This window comes from Ceratotherium simum, chromosome 10 (genome assembly GCF_057802395.1).
Source record: "Ceratotherium simum simum isolate JZ-2026a chromosome 10, ASM5780239v1, whole genome shotgun sequence".
In the NCBI taxonomy this organism is placed as follows: Eukaryota; Metazoa; Chordata; class Mammalia; order Perissodactyla; family Rhinocerotidae; genus Ceratotherium; species Ceratotherium simum.
The window spans coordinates 3,556,795-3,570,527 of NC_141909.1; positions in this window are offsets into that span (position 1 = coordinate 3,556,795).

Consider the following 13,733-nt stretch of genomic DNA (forward strand, 5'->3'; position numbering starts at 1 on the left):
TCCTTCTAGTTGCTGTATGTGGGACGCAGCCTCAGCATGGCTGGAGAAGCGGTACGTCGGTGCGCGCCCGGGATCCGAACCCGGGCCGCCAGCAGCGGAGCGCGCGCACCTAACCGCTAAGCCACAGGGCCTGCCCTAGTGTGGTTCTGAGACCCAGCCAAGAGACGTTAGCTGTGTGTCTGGCCGTGAGTACACGCCACATTCATCATCACCAGGATTACATTTTGTTCCTGGCACAAGCCTGAGCACCCACTTTCCCTGGAACCATCCTATTTTCACACTTAATCCTCAGAGTAGCCATGTGAAGTGGCTATAATTATCCTTGGTGTTCAGAGGAAGCTCAGAGGGTTTTGAAAGTTGCTCCAAGTCTCGTAGGTAATAGTGGGGGACCGGGAACTTAAATCCAGCCTGGGGTCCAGCCTCCTCTGGTCCCCGGTTCTGACAGCTGGCTCTCTGGCACAGAGCCTCTTCCTGTTACTCTGTCCCATCTTACTGGGGTCCCATCTTCCTTTAGCAGAGACTCTGCCTGTGAGTTCCCTGGCTCTGAACCCCCCTCTCTGAAAAGTGAGCCTGTTTTCAACTACCCACTTGGGTCTCCAAAATCACCTCCTCTCGGTCTGGTGGTTGACAGTGGGTCTCCGGACTCCTGGTTTCACCATTTAATTGCTTGTGACCTGGGGAAGTCACTTCACTGCTCTGTGCCTCTTTCATTGTGTGAACATGGTGATCCTAATAATATGTGCCTCGAGGCTGTCGGGAAGATTCAATGAGGCATGATGTGTAAATCCCTCAGAACGGCGCCCCACCCATAGGCAGCATTCACTGTCAGAAACTATGATGCTTCCTCAGCTCCACGATTTGCCTTCCTCTTAGAACACCCTACACAGACTTCTGTGCTGACAGCTGCGGGAACCCACTGTCTGCAGGACCACCCTCAGGACCATATTTCTCTCAGCACCTAGACTTGTTTCTCATGCCCCTCCTCAAGGTCCATCCATGTTGTCACACATGGCTGGATTTCACGCCCCTCTTAATCTCCTTAAGCCACCGCAGTGAGCTGGGCCCTGCCTTGACGCAGTGGATGGGCTGCCTTCACCAGATGTGGCTGATGTACCAAAATGCATGGTACGAGAGAATGCTGGGATGGAGGAGGGCCTAAAATAAGCTGGCACCCAGCGTGAACCGGTCCTATTCTCACAGGATACCAGCCAGAACTGCGTCAACCTCAAGCCCCCTCCTGGTGGGGACCTTCAGCGTTATGTCCACCCCCAAGGCTGAGAAGCATGACTGTCATTTGTGAAAGACACTCTATTGGCCCTGGAGATAGTGAGAAGTCATAGATTTTTATATTTAAATATAAGTAGAGAGAGACAGAGAGAAAGATTTATTTTAAGGAATTGGCTCACTTGATTGTGGGGGCTGGCAAATCCCAAATCTGCAGGGTGGGCTGGCAGGCTGGAGGCCCAGGGAAGAGCCAATGTTGCAGCTCAAATCCAATGGCGTCTGCCGCAGAAATCTCTCTTCCTTGGGGATGTCAGTCTGTTTTTAAGGCTTTCAACTGATTGGATGAGGCCCACCCCATTATGCAGGGTAATCTGCTTTTCTCAGAGTCCACTGATTTATGTATTAATCTCCTGTAAAAAATACCTTCACAGCCACATCCAGATATCTTTGGCCAAATATCTGGGTCCAATGGCCTAGCCAAGTTGACGTGTAAAATTAACCATCATACTGGGCCTTTGAAATGGACTAGATGTCACATACACTTTCATTCTTCACCTGGGACCTCTGTGCCCTCTCCTGATAGGAGTTATTTCAGGCCAAAATCGCTTTGTCTAGTCTTAAGTTGTCATGGCAACTAAGAAAGTATCCCCTTTGGGGTGACCATGGGGCTTTTCAAATGGACAGATGGCATGCTCATGCAAATGGCAGACTTATCTTTGTAGAATATTCTGCAGACATGGAGTGAGTTCTTCTGTGACTCTTATCAACAGTCGAATCACACACACACACAAGTGCTGCCTTTGGTGTTCAAACAAACAGAAAGTTGTGATTGGAAAACTTTGTCCTCGATGGGATATGAGTGGAATTTTGGAGTTATCCCTGTGGAGCCCCACTTCACTGCGCCAGATATATGACTTCTCTGATGGAGGAAATGCAGAAGACTGTGATGTGGAGGGGACTGATATTCTGCATTTTGCTGCACATTTACAGACAGCACCAGCCTATTAATAACATAACGAATTATTATGATAGAAGAGAACACTTTGGTGGTTAGGATATGCTTCTGAGGTTTTATGGATGCTGGAAGGAACAGAAATACGATGCTTTAATACTCCAATTTGTACATGCAGTACAAATTGTAATTGTTTGGGAAACTGCTCTGTTTTACTTTTACAGGAATCATATACGTGGACAAACATTATTTTTTATGTCAAATAGGTAGTGAAATTGTACAGAGCTGAGAGATCTGAGCGTGCGGGGAACTGAAGAGCCTGGACCGACTTGTTATCGTTTCTGAGCACTTAGTTCTGCCTGGGTGGGACTTGCAGCTATTTTGAAAGAATGTGGATGTGGGAGTCAGAGCTTGCTGCAAATGCAACTTAAGCTCTGAAATCCAAAGTTTCCTGTCATGGCTGAGAGAAAGGAGAACTGAAATGAGTTTAAACTTTGCTAAATGAGGCCTGTCACTCTGGGAGGGCCAGTTTTTTTTCCTCTAAAGTCCAGTGTCATTGTCCTCAAGGCAGTCGTCCCACGTAGGATCTGCATCTCACGTCCAGTACCACCAGCACAGAAGCCCTCTGCCGGGGGGGTCACAGCCTACAGTCAACACTGTATGCAGTTCTCTCGGAAGTGGCACCTGCCCACATACCCTGTCTCTGTCCCTGGACTCCAAGTCCTGCCTCAGGCTCACAGGCGTATCCCTCCCTCTCAGTGATTCTCCTAGAATCTCTTGCCTCTCAAGTCTTCCTTTCATATGCTTGCTTGCTATTTGCCTGTGAGACCTAAATAAAACCCTCCTTCTTTTATCATTCTGGACCATCTTCTCCACGTTTACTCTAGAATTTATCCACTTCTCTTCCCCAGTAGCCTCCTCTTTTTTTCTACTAAGTCTTGAGAAACATGATGTGTACAAATGTTGACAAATCTTGCTGCAGGACCTGACTGGTCTAAAAGGCCGCAGGTCCCTTGCACTGATGGCAGCTAAGAGGACATTCTCCGCTCTGTTCTCCCATATCCAACAACAACAACAGAAACCAGGGCTGAGATCCCTCGAGGATTTATCTGATGTAGTTTCCATGGAATGCTCTGTGAAAGGGCATCAATGTGTATTTTTCTTGTAGTAGTCCATGGTACACACAGAGGCCAGCTCTGGGGAATTTGGAAATAGAATATCTTATAACAACATTGAAACCAAAGTCATTTTGATTCTCCCTGTATGATTATCCTTTCCTTAATTATTTGGGTAATTTTAGTGGATGCTGTGGGTTAGTCAACATCCTCTCTTTAGGGGAAACATATATTTCTGAGATCCTGGATGTCAGAGCTAAGCGTGGGGAGAAAGGAGCTGACCTGTAGATTGGAGGAATCAATGATCTTCCTTTTTCCCACTCTGTATACAGAAAAAGGAGATCGGTCTTGTTGCTAGCCATAACTTCTAACCAATACAAATGAAGTACAGATTGGAGTTAGGAGTTATACCTGCCCGATTGCTTTGGCTCTTATTAGTTTAGTACTTGATGGTTGAACTTCAACTGCTACTGAGTATCTCTTTGCCTCGGGCTTTTTCTGTCCACTAGAGCTAGAGCTTGTTCTCCCCACAATAGGTCAGAAGTACCCCTAGTTCATCCTTAAACCAACGACCAGTGTCAGGAGCTGGTGTGTAAATCCTTCCACTCCCTTGCCCCTAAGATGGGCTAACTCTGAGATGTCTCACCCACACTGGTTCCCAGCTTCAGAAGACACTCAAACCAATACATCAGGGTTGTGATCCTCATTCTGTCACTGGCAGTGAACTTGGAGAGTCAGTCAGTTCATATACTCCTGCTTCTTCATTTGCCAAATAATTATCCCTCAGCTAAGCTATCTCACCACAGTGATATAATGCATCTACACTGAAACTAAGTTTAAAGCAACTCTCACATCATTATCTCTTCCTTGTGCTGCAGCAGAGGGATGCAGGCACTGAAAGACGCACCTGACTTTGCTGTAGGGCAAACATTTCAGAAGAAGACCGCAAAGCCTTTAGTTGGGATCATCGTTTTAAATGAAGTAAAATTCCATTTGACTTTTTGCTGAAAACAAATCAATCTTATTTTACTTGGTCCCACTGCCCCCAGCACTGGCTTTCCTGTTCTGAACTCCCCTCCACTCAGAGTTAGTATCCCTTATTATCTTTCCTTGGTCCTTTGTGCTGTTACATAACTCCTCCAGAACCACGGGTTTCTACCCCCGCTGCCCGCTGCCCGCTGCAGTAGAGGGATCATGTGGGGGACGCACAGGTGATTGAAATGAAGCCGAGAGGCTGCGTGTCACCCACAGGCTAGATGACCTGATGTGACCCTGACCTTTATCTCTGGTGCACAGCTGACTTGGTGCCAGGCTGGAGAGCTCTTTGGAAATGAGTGTCTCGAGGCAGCCATGAGGGATCTGTTGAGTTCTTAGAACTCCTGGGCATCTCTGCTGCAAATCCTCTTCTAAAATAGCCTTTTCTGAACAGGCGTTTCCACTCAGCTCCTCCAGCTCGTTTCCTTTTTCAGGGACAACATTTAGACTGTGTGCCAACGTGCATGTGTCCCTGCTTCACACCGTCTCCAGATACAGAATGGCCCAGATACTTACTATTCAGTCCAACAGCCTCATGTCAAATGACTCAACTCAACTTTTTCCAAACTCACGGGAATGTTCCAGACCAATTTACCCTGTTTTCCTCTCACCTCCTGCAGCACAGTAGCCGGGATGCTTCGTCTGGTGTTCCTTACCTCGTGCAACCTCTGCACCCAAGGGAGAAATCTTTGAGAAATCACAGCTCTTCACCCCGGTCCCTGACTACTGATTTCATATCAGAGCTACAGTGAAGCCAGTCACTGTGAAGGCAGGGCATCCTAGTATATGCACCCTGTGTTGTATGCCATATCATCCTTTGACAAACATACCCAGCTATTCATTCACGGCCTTCTGTCACTACCTAACAGACTCTCACCGACTGACAATGGCAAGAGTAGCCTGATCAGCTATGGAAAGTGACAGCACCCAACCAGCCTAAGCAATTTTGACATCCTTTTGCAAAGCGGAGTTGGTTCTCTTCTTACATAGTCACCAGGAATTAGTATAATTGAACTGCAATTGCAAATTGCAAATATTTGCAAACTTCGCCTCTGTTTTTTCTTGCAAATTTTGGTTAGTATACCAAATACTCTTTTAAAAATATATTTGGAGGAGAGAAAGTTAATAAATACGTTTGAAACTTAGGCTGCATTGAAGAAGTTCAGGACATTTATCAAGTTTCTCTCTAAAATATCTTGAGTTAGTATTTACTTATTACAGATCCCATATGTCTGCATTTCTTACGGTTTTAAGAAAGGGGTTGAAGTTTGTTGTTTTCCACAGATATCATCTGAAAAAGGAGGAGCGAGGAACAATCATTTTCCCTTCCTGCTGTTTGCTATGGGACACTCACTGTTTCCCAAACAGCTAGATGGAGCTCTTTCATCTTTAACTAAGAAGAAGCCTTTTGATGAATTAGTTAACAAGCTGGAGAAGGAAGCCATCAGGACGAGGTCTGTAATGGAATTACTCATTGAATGTGTCCTCCCCGTGACAGGGTCGTTGATGAGAGAAGATGGGGTGGAAGGAAGGTGGACTGGTGGTTACTTATAGGTGATTTGTCAGGAAGAACCTCTCAGTAGGCTAGTGCACAAAAATGATGCGGGGTGGAAAACCCGCTGAAGTGTGTGATATGGCCAATTGCGTTACTCAGGGTGATGCCTTGAACAAATATCCTGGAGTGAGTCAAGCGGAGTGGGGGTGGGATTTGTTTGATACACCCTGGGGCTAGTTATTCCACCAAGTGGACTTTTCTCTAAGTGGTTAAGTAAACCTTGCATGTTTCCCCCCCGAGGGTATTTCGGCATTCAGGACAAAGAAGCTGCTGGAAACTTTTGACTCGAGTAGAAGATTGTAAACCTAAACTTTGCTGTTTATTTTTAAAGAGAGAAGCACAGGTTTAAATCTTGTCTCCACTCAGCCATGAGGTTCTTGGAGACTAACACATCCCTACGCTCTGTGAACTCACTTAATATTGTGTCTTAGGCAATAAATACGTTTTGTTTTGGGTATGATGGACAGAAGGTTTTATGTTGAGAAGAAACTCATATTGACGTTCACACTCAATGTGGTGAAGTGGGATAACTTTTCCAACATTTTATTACAAAAGATTTTAAACATACAGCAAGGTCGGGAGAGTTTTAGTCAATACCTGTGCAGACACCATCAGATCTAGATTAACATCAGACTGGCTTGCTCTGTCATCTCTCTCCCTACATCTCCACCTGTTTTAGTACACTTTCCCCCAAATCCTTCAACATACAAATCATTAACTAGAGTTCAAGATTTGTTAACCGAATTTTCTTCTGATGTAAAATTTACAAAAATGCACAAATTTTAAGTATGCAGGTACGGAGTTTGGGTACATGAATACACTGATCTTACCTGACCTTTATCAAGGCATAAATCCTTACCACCATACCCCAGAAAGTTTCTTCATGTTTTTCCAAATCAATCCCAGCCTCTCTCACTCCCAGAAGCAAGTATGGTTCAGATTTTTTTTTTTTCAAGTGGGAGAATTTGATGGACATTTATCTCTCTTTTTGTAAGACCAGATGTCAAAAAGCATATTAAATATATCATAGACTACTATTTATAAGTTATCATATTTACTGCCTATGTTTTAGGAAACAATAGAAAAATACACTTTGGCAAAGGATGGCAAGATCCTCTGTCCCATAGTCACCTTAAGGGGATGTGATATTTAGCTACCACGAGGGCCACTTGGACAGGCATTCTAAGGGGTTCTTCCGGGGTCCCAGAGTGTAATGGAATCTAGGTTTGCTGTGATTTTAAAATAAGAATTTTAAAATAACTATACATTGTAAAGTTTTATTTTTTCTATTCAAATCATTCAAATAGACATTTACCTTTTGTAAAACCATTTTGTATTTATAACCAAAGCCACTTTCTCCCAAAGTACAAGGTTTGAAGAAAGGTACTTTGAAGGATGAAGGTATTCCCATGACTTCCATATGCACCAGTCATCATACAGATTTGAAGTGTTCCAAACTGCCTGAAAATGGTTATGTTTGACCAGCTCAGAAGTCAGTTAATAAAATTGCCTTTCTACAAAAGGAAGGCAGTTTCTTCAAAACAGCCTGAAGTGCATGGCTGGGATCCCAGGATGTGAATGAGGGAAACGGAGACTAACCGAGTTTGAGTGACATGTCGGGGAAGTATGCAAAATTCGTCCCAGTTCACTGGGGGGGTTTGAGGAAGAAAATAACTGTGTGATGAATACAGTACTATACTCTACGTTTGTAGAGTAAGTACTCCCTAACATTTGACTCCAACACATGCGAGAGAGAATCTGAAATCATTTTGTGTCCTAAGGCCTCCAGCAAATTTCACTTAAAGTAGAGACCCAGGGAACATTCTTCTTTCTTCTTAGGCTCTCTGTGGTCCTTCAGTAACAGGCTCCAATGTTGTGGAACATGGCTTGTGACAAGGACGTCTCCTCCATCTAGCCAAACACCTCCAGTTTCCCAGATTAAGGTCTTTGCAGGAAATGGAACTCTTGGCCTTCTGTCTCTGTGAATGGCCTCGTTTGTTAAAAAGCAGTTAATCCACTTTTATTCTGTTTTGTAGACAAAGAAACAAACTAGTAATTTATTGTAAAAAATTTCCAATGGGATTTTTCCAGATCTGGAAAGAGCTTTTCTCTGGTTCCTGTCAAGTTCTTCCCTTGTCTGTGGATCCCTGAATGCCTGCAGAGTTTTGAGGATCCCATGACCTGTGACCCCACTGTGTGTGTGATAGGCTTTTCAGGAGAGCCTTCATTGCATGGCCATTCTGTTGGCGCCAGAGCTGAGGCTGGGAAACATGAAGTCATGTGTTCTTTCCATGAATGTCCTCCCTTGAGTCAGCTAGCCGCCTGCCCTTCTTGCTGGGAGGACGGGCGTTCTCCCAGCGATCCTGTTTACCTCCATGCCTGTCTCCTTTGGCACGCTGAGTTTGTTTTCTTTCTCAGATAAGCTCACCTCCCCTGGACCAGAGGAGTGCGTTCTCTCTGTAGAGTGCCTTAAGTCTAAATGAGACTAGACAATATCCTTTCTAGGCCTTCTCCTGGGAAGCACTAACGGAGCATGGAACTCGATCCCTCCAGATACAAATAATGCATCTCGTCCTATGATACAGAAAAGCTCCTTTACATCCTTGATATTCATTATTAATTTTTGCTGAGTCTGATTTTGACCTCTAAAAGTAGTAAAGTATTTAATTACCCTGAAATATATAGGCTAAGATAATTGTCAATGATATAAATAACCACTGAGAAAAATTGCTTTCATGTGAACGTTTGTTTCATTCTTACCCAGGTGGGGAGGTTATATATTTGCAGGTGGTGATGACGCTAGAGAACAGTAAAGTAGGCAGCTGGACCAACTTCTATTTAATTAACTAATTCAACAGATATTTATTGAATGTCATCTATGTCCTAAGACTCTAATGGGTGCTGTAAAAATAAATATGAAATACTCCCTACCTCTCAAACTAAAGGGAGAGAAAGATAAGTAAAGAACTTTCTTAAAAATTGGCCAAAGTGAGTGATAAAATAGATTTAAAATCCAAGTGCTGTGGACATGGAGGAGGGAGCAGCTTATTTTGTCTGGGGTGATCTGAAAAGATGACACAAAGATATTGAGGGCAGTTGGACGCGGACCTTGATGGATAGGTAGAAGTTTGCTGAGTAGTGAAGAAAGTTGAAGGTCGTTCCTGGAAAAGGGAACAGCAGATGCCAAAAATAGAAGTAAAAGTGTAGAGCGTATTCTTGGAACCTTGATGGAGACAGTAGAATGGACTGTTCTGGAATCAGATGGCCCTAAATTCTGTCTGTGGTCTGCCCAGGAGAGGGGTGTCATCCAACGGCTTTGAAGTTTGGTTCCTGTAAGTGGAAGATGAAGTAATAATAATAATAATAATAATAATAATAATAATAATGCTTCATGGGGATAGGAGGATGAATGGAGGATGAGATGAATAAGAGAAGTGAAGCAAATGGTGAATACACGTTGACTGGGATCATTGGGGCAGTAGGAGTTGGCTTACAGAGTCGGGAGGCTGTAGGCGAATTCATCTGTAATGGTAGGTCAGAGCACGATAGAGAAGGACCTTCCATATTAGCCTAAGGAGAGTGGAGATTGTGGGAGAAGCAATGGGAAGACATCAACATTTTCGTAATTAATTAGGGGAAATTACCTAATGTTATTTGTGCTGTAAATAGCTAATACCATTTGTGACATGGAAGATGGCCAAGTAAAGGAGATTGAAGATAGGAAGGATATTTGTCCAGCTTTTGCAATTATCCATGCAAGAAAAATCAAAAACTCTAAATTAAAAAAATTTTTCCACACAAAAATAATACACGCATTGTGTAGAAATTTGAAAATTAGAGAAGAGAAAAGGGGAAAAAATTAACCGTGGTCCTCTACCTACAGGCAAACGTAATCATAAATACTTTGGTGTATTTTGTTGAGGTCTTCTTTTTGTATGAGTTTTGTTTGTTTCTTTTACATAATTGTGCTCATACGAAAGCTGGCTTACAAAATCCCCTAACATTATAGTATATCATATGCATGTTTGTACATTAATATACATCTTCTTAATCCTCATTTTAAAAGATTAAATAGATGTTGTGAATCAGTAATGAACATTTTGTGCCTTAAATGTTTTCCACATTTAACTGTTGTTCCATGGGATGGATTGCAAGAAGCGAGATTAATTGATCAAATTATATTCACATTTGAGATGTTTTGGGTAAATCTGCATGCTGACCATTGATATAAGGGGATGCAATATATTGATTGATAATTAGTAAACGATTATTATCATTATTTTAAAATGTTTATTTTAAGAAAATGACATTATTTTTTTGTTTTAATTTGCATTTCTTCAGGAAGATTTTCTCATATCCTCTCTTGAATATTTTTGTTTGTATTATTTGAGTAGTACTAAATGTTGATGATTTATCCAAGAGTATATTATTGAGACCTAGAGTACCGGGATCTTCCAGTTCATACATTGTGCCTCTAGTCCATCCCTCCATTAGCTCTTCTGATTTATTCTTCTCCTTCATTTGTTCAGTAGTTTTGAGAGCCCACCATAAGGCAGTCAATCTTAAACCCCACATCAGCTCACCTCGGCCTCTGCTGAGCTAAGAGCGCTACTTTCAGGGAAATGGTAGCGACAGTAACGTGAACGTGTGCACGTGTGTGGGGGAAGAGACGGTCTAGTCCAAATTACTTTTGCAATTTTCACTCCTGTGCTTTTTTTTTTAAGCCCCCTCTTCTAAGTTATAGATTAGAAGAACAAAGATTTATCTTAAAATGATAATTTAGCAAGCTCTAATCTATAAATATTGGAGAAAAGAAAATCATATAAATTACTTTGTTTTAAGAACTTGCAAAATTTAAAACTAGTCAACATAACCACACTATAAGTAATATCTTTTGGAGAGAGACTCAAGTCTCACCTCACCTCTCAATGTTACTGTATCTTTGGTGAATACATCCACAGTGTTCTCTCTCTCTCTCCTTACCTCTTTAAGCATAACTTCAGCGTCTAATGTGCTAAGACAGCAGGTGGGATGAGGTAAAGTAGTGGAAGCCTCCAGTAGAGGAGCAGGTCAGCCTGTAGGTTGGATGATGGATGTCAATGTGGGTGGAGGATGGGTGGCAGTGAGGGTGCTCACGTACAGGCTGAGCCTTTTCGAATCAGGAATGATGAAGCATGAACTTCTCCCCCAGTTGGAACTCTGTTCTGACCAAGCCATTTCACCGATCTTTAATGGCAGTACACAATGCCTCTGGTGCTTTGTAAAGCCCAGGGCAGGCTAATGTTCACAGCAGCAAATAATTATCCAAATGAATTATTTTCTTTTTGTATAAACATCCATGCTCAAAGCTAATTGTTCATTTAATTAAAGTCTTCAGCCTTAATCAAGCTTACCTTAGATGTAATCTGCACACATTTAAGATATCTCAACTGCTTTCGTTGTTATGTACCTGAAACAGAGACAGAACCTATGGTAAATAAACAATAACTCAAGAGTTAGAATTATAAATAGCTGCACAGTAAAACAACTGTCAAGAGCTTTTTCCAACGAATTGTGTTGACTTTGGAATATTTTCTATGGGGAGATGGCTTTAGGGATTTTTAGTTACTACCATTTTTCTTCCATTTTATTCTTAATATTCCACTTTCTGGTTTTTGCTTCTTTTAAATAAACATGTATGGGAATTCAATCTTTGGATGATCGTATATTCTTTGAGAACTAAGCATTAAACTGGATTATGTGAGTCGTGGTCTAATAAAGTCATGTGTTCCAGGGCACTGAGAATTGTCTAGGGAGTTTTGCATGGGGACTCCCTGGCAGGACCAATTTCAGGTGGTGGGGGGTTGGGGATTGGCTGAAGTGGTGGCTATGTTGGGTGTAGTCCAGGGGTATCTTTGGTTGATGAGCATGACTGTCTTTAGTGATTCCTTTACTTCCTTCTAAAATATCTGTATCAAAGTTTCCAAGAGACTGAAAACACAAAATGATCTGGATTAAGGAAAACAAGAGAAATTATTGTCTTATATAACGAAAAAGCCTATGAATAAAGCTAACTTCATACATAGTTGGATCAGAGTCCAAATCATATCTTTAGGATGCAACTTCTCAACATCTCTTGGCTCTGTTCTTCCCGGTGTCAGCTTCAGCTTTATTTTCAGACTTCATATGGTAGCAATTGACTACCACCAGCTCCACCAACATCCAAACCCCACAGAGAAAAGAGAGTGCCCTTTCCCTTAACAGTTCCAGTAAAAGCCTCATTTGCTCTGTGTGGGTCATGGCCATCTGTGAATCAGGCACCATGACTAGGAGAATGCAGTGAGCTCACCGGGCAGGAATGAGTTACAAGCTACTCCACCCAAGGATCTAGGGTTGAGGTCAACTCTACTGGAATTTCCATGGATCGAGATTAAGAAAAATGGGTTGTATGTAGAAAAAAATTAAAATGTTATCAGACAAAAAGTGAATGGATGCATAACAGCAAAAATAACAGATATTCATCTGGGGATGGAGCTGAGGATGAGATTTTGTGGAAAATATTGTACAAAAGCAGTCAATTCAAACTCTTTTAAATAGTCTCTCCTGGAGTCTTTCCTTGCACTTAAAATGGCAGTGGGGTATTGGTGACATATCTTAAAGAGCTGGGTTTTCACCTGCCTCTTTCCTGTATCTGTGCTGTAGCTGAAACAGGGCACCTGAGTTCCATCTCCTACTGGTCCGTAGACTGGGAAACCCAGAGACTCAGTCTCCACATTACAAAATAAGGACATTGTGTCCATTCTGCCAGCTTCACAGGGATTGTTTGAGCATCAAACAAGGCACAGGGTTTTGTTAATAGCACGTATATTATGAGTGAACCAAACAAAAATGAAGATCTTAAGTCACGGTGTTCAAGACTCCTGACAGTCTACTCCCAAGTATTTGCTGTAACATGATTTCTTTCTGTCCGTAATTCACTAAGCCTGGGTCTTCTGATAAATTTCACAGAAGTGACATTAGTCATTATTACAAGATTTAAATTTCACAGGCAGCACCAGCAACTGAACTAGATCATTGCTGGTTGTATCACAGAACTCTGCCTCTATCTCAAAGCTACACTTTGGAGAGCTTTTTAAATAGAATCCCATCCTTAGACATGGGATTTCCAATGAAGCCCATTGAAGAAGCCCTCTTGCCAGAAATAAATTTGATAGCCGGTTGGAAAAAGAGGGTGATAGATTAGTGAAACTAGATTATGGAGGATCTTGGAAACTGAGCTAAGGAGTTTATACTTTTTGAAGGTGGCAGGAACCTAGGAATATTTCTTGAAGAACAGAGTGATATGATGAACATGGTTTTCAGGGAAAAAATTCTGACTGATATTTTCTGTATGTAGATGGAGAGACTCTGTCCAGCCAACCTTATGACTGTGGTGACCTGATCAGATCTGGGAGGACAAGCTGTGGGGAAGCCAAAGAAGAGATGGACTCAGAAGGAAGATCAAAAGAACTTGTCTGATGGTCCCTTTCAAGCCTCTGAGTAGAAGAGTCCCTTACTGCCCTTCACCCACATTTTCGTCATAAAAATGGGCTTTCCTTTTTCCGCCACTGTGGATAAAGTATTGTTTGACAAGCTGAGGACTGTGCTAGATGGTCAATCTCACATGGCTTTGGGCCTTGAGCCAGCCCTCAAGCACCATTTCTTTAAGCTGACACTTCAGCTCTTTAGGTGGGAGCAGCTAAAATATCTACAACCGTCCATGGGTGAAGTCTCTGCATCTTCAAATCTCTCTCATTACTGAGGAATAAAATAAAAATGTGCTGTGACATCACCTATGGCCCTGTGCTTCACAGATGGGCCCTACAGCATAAGT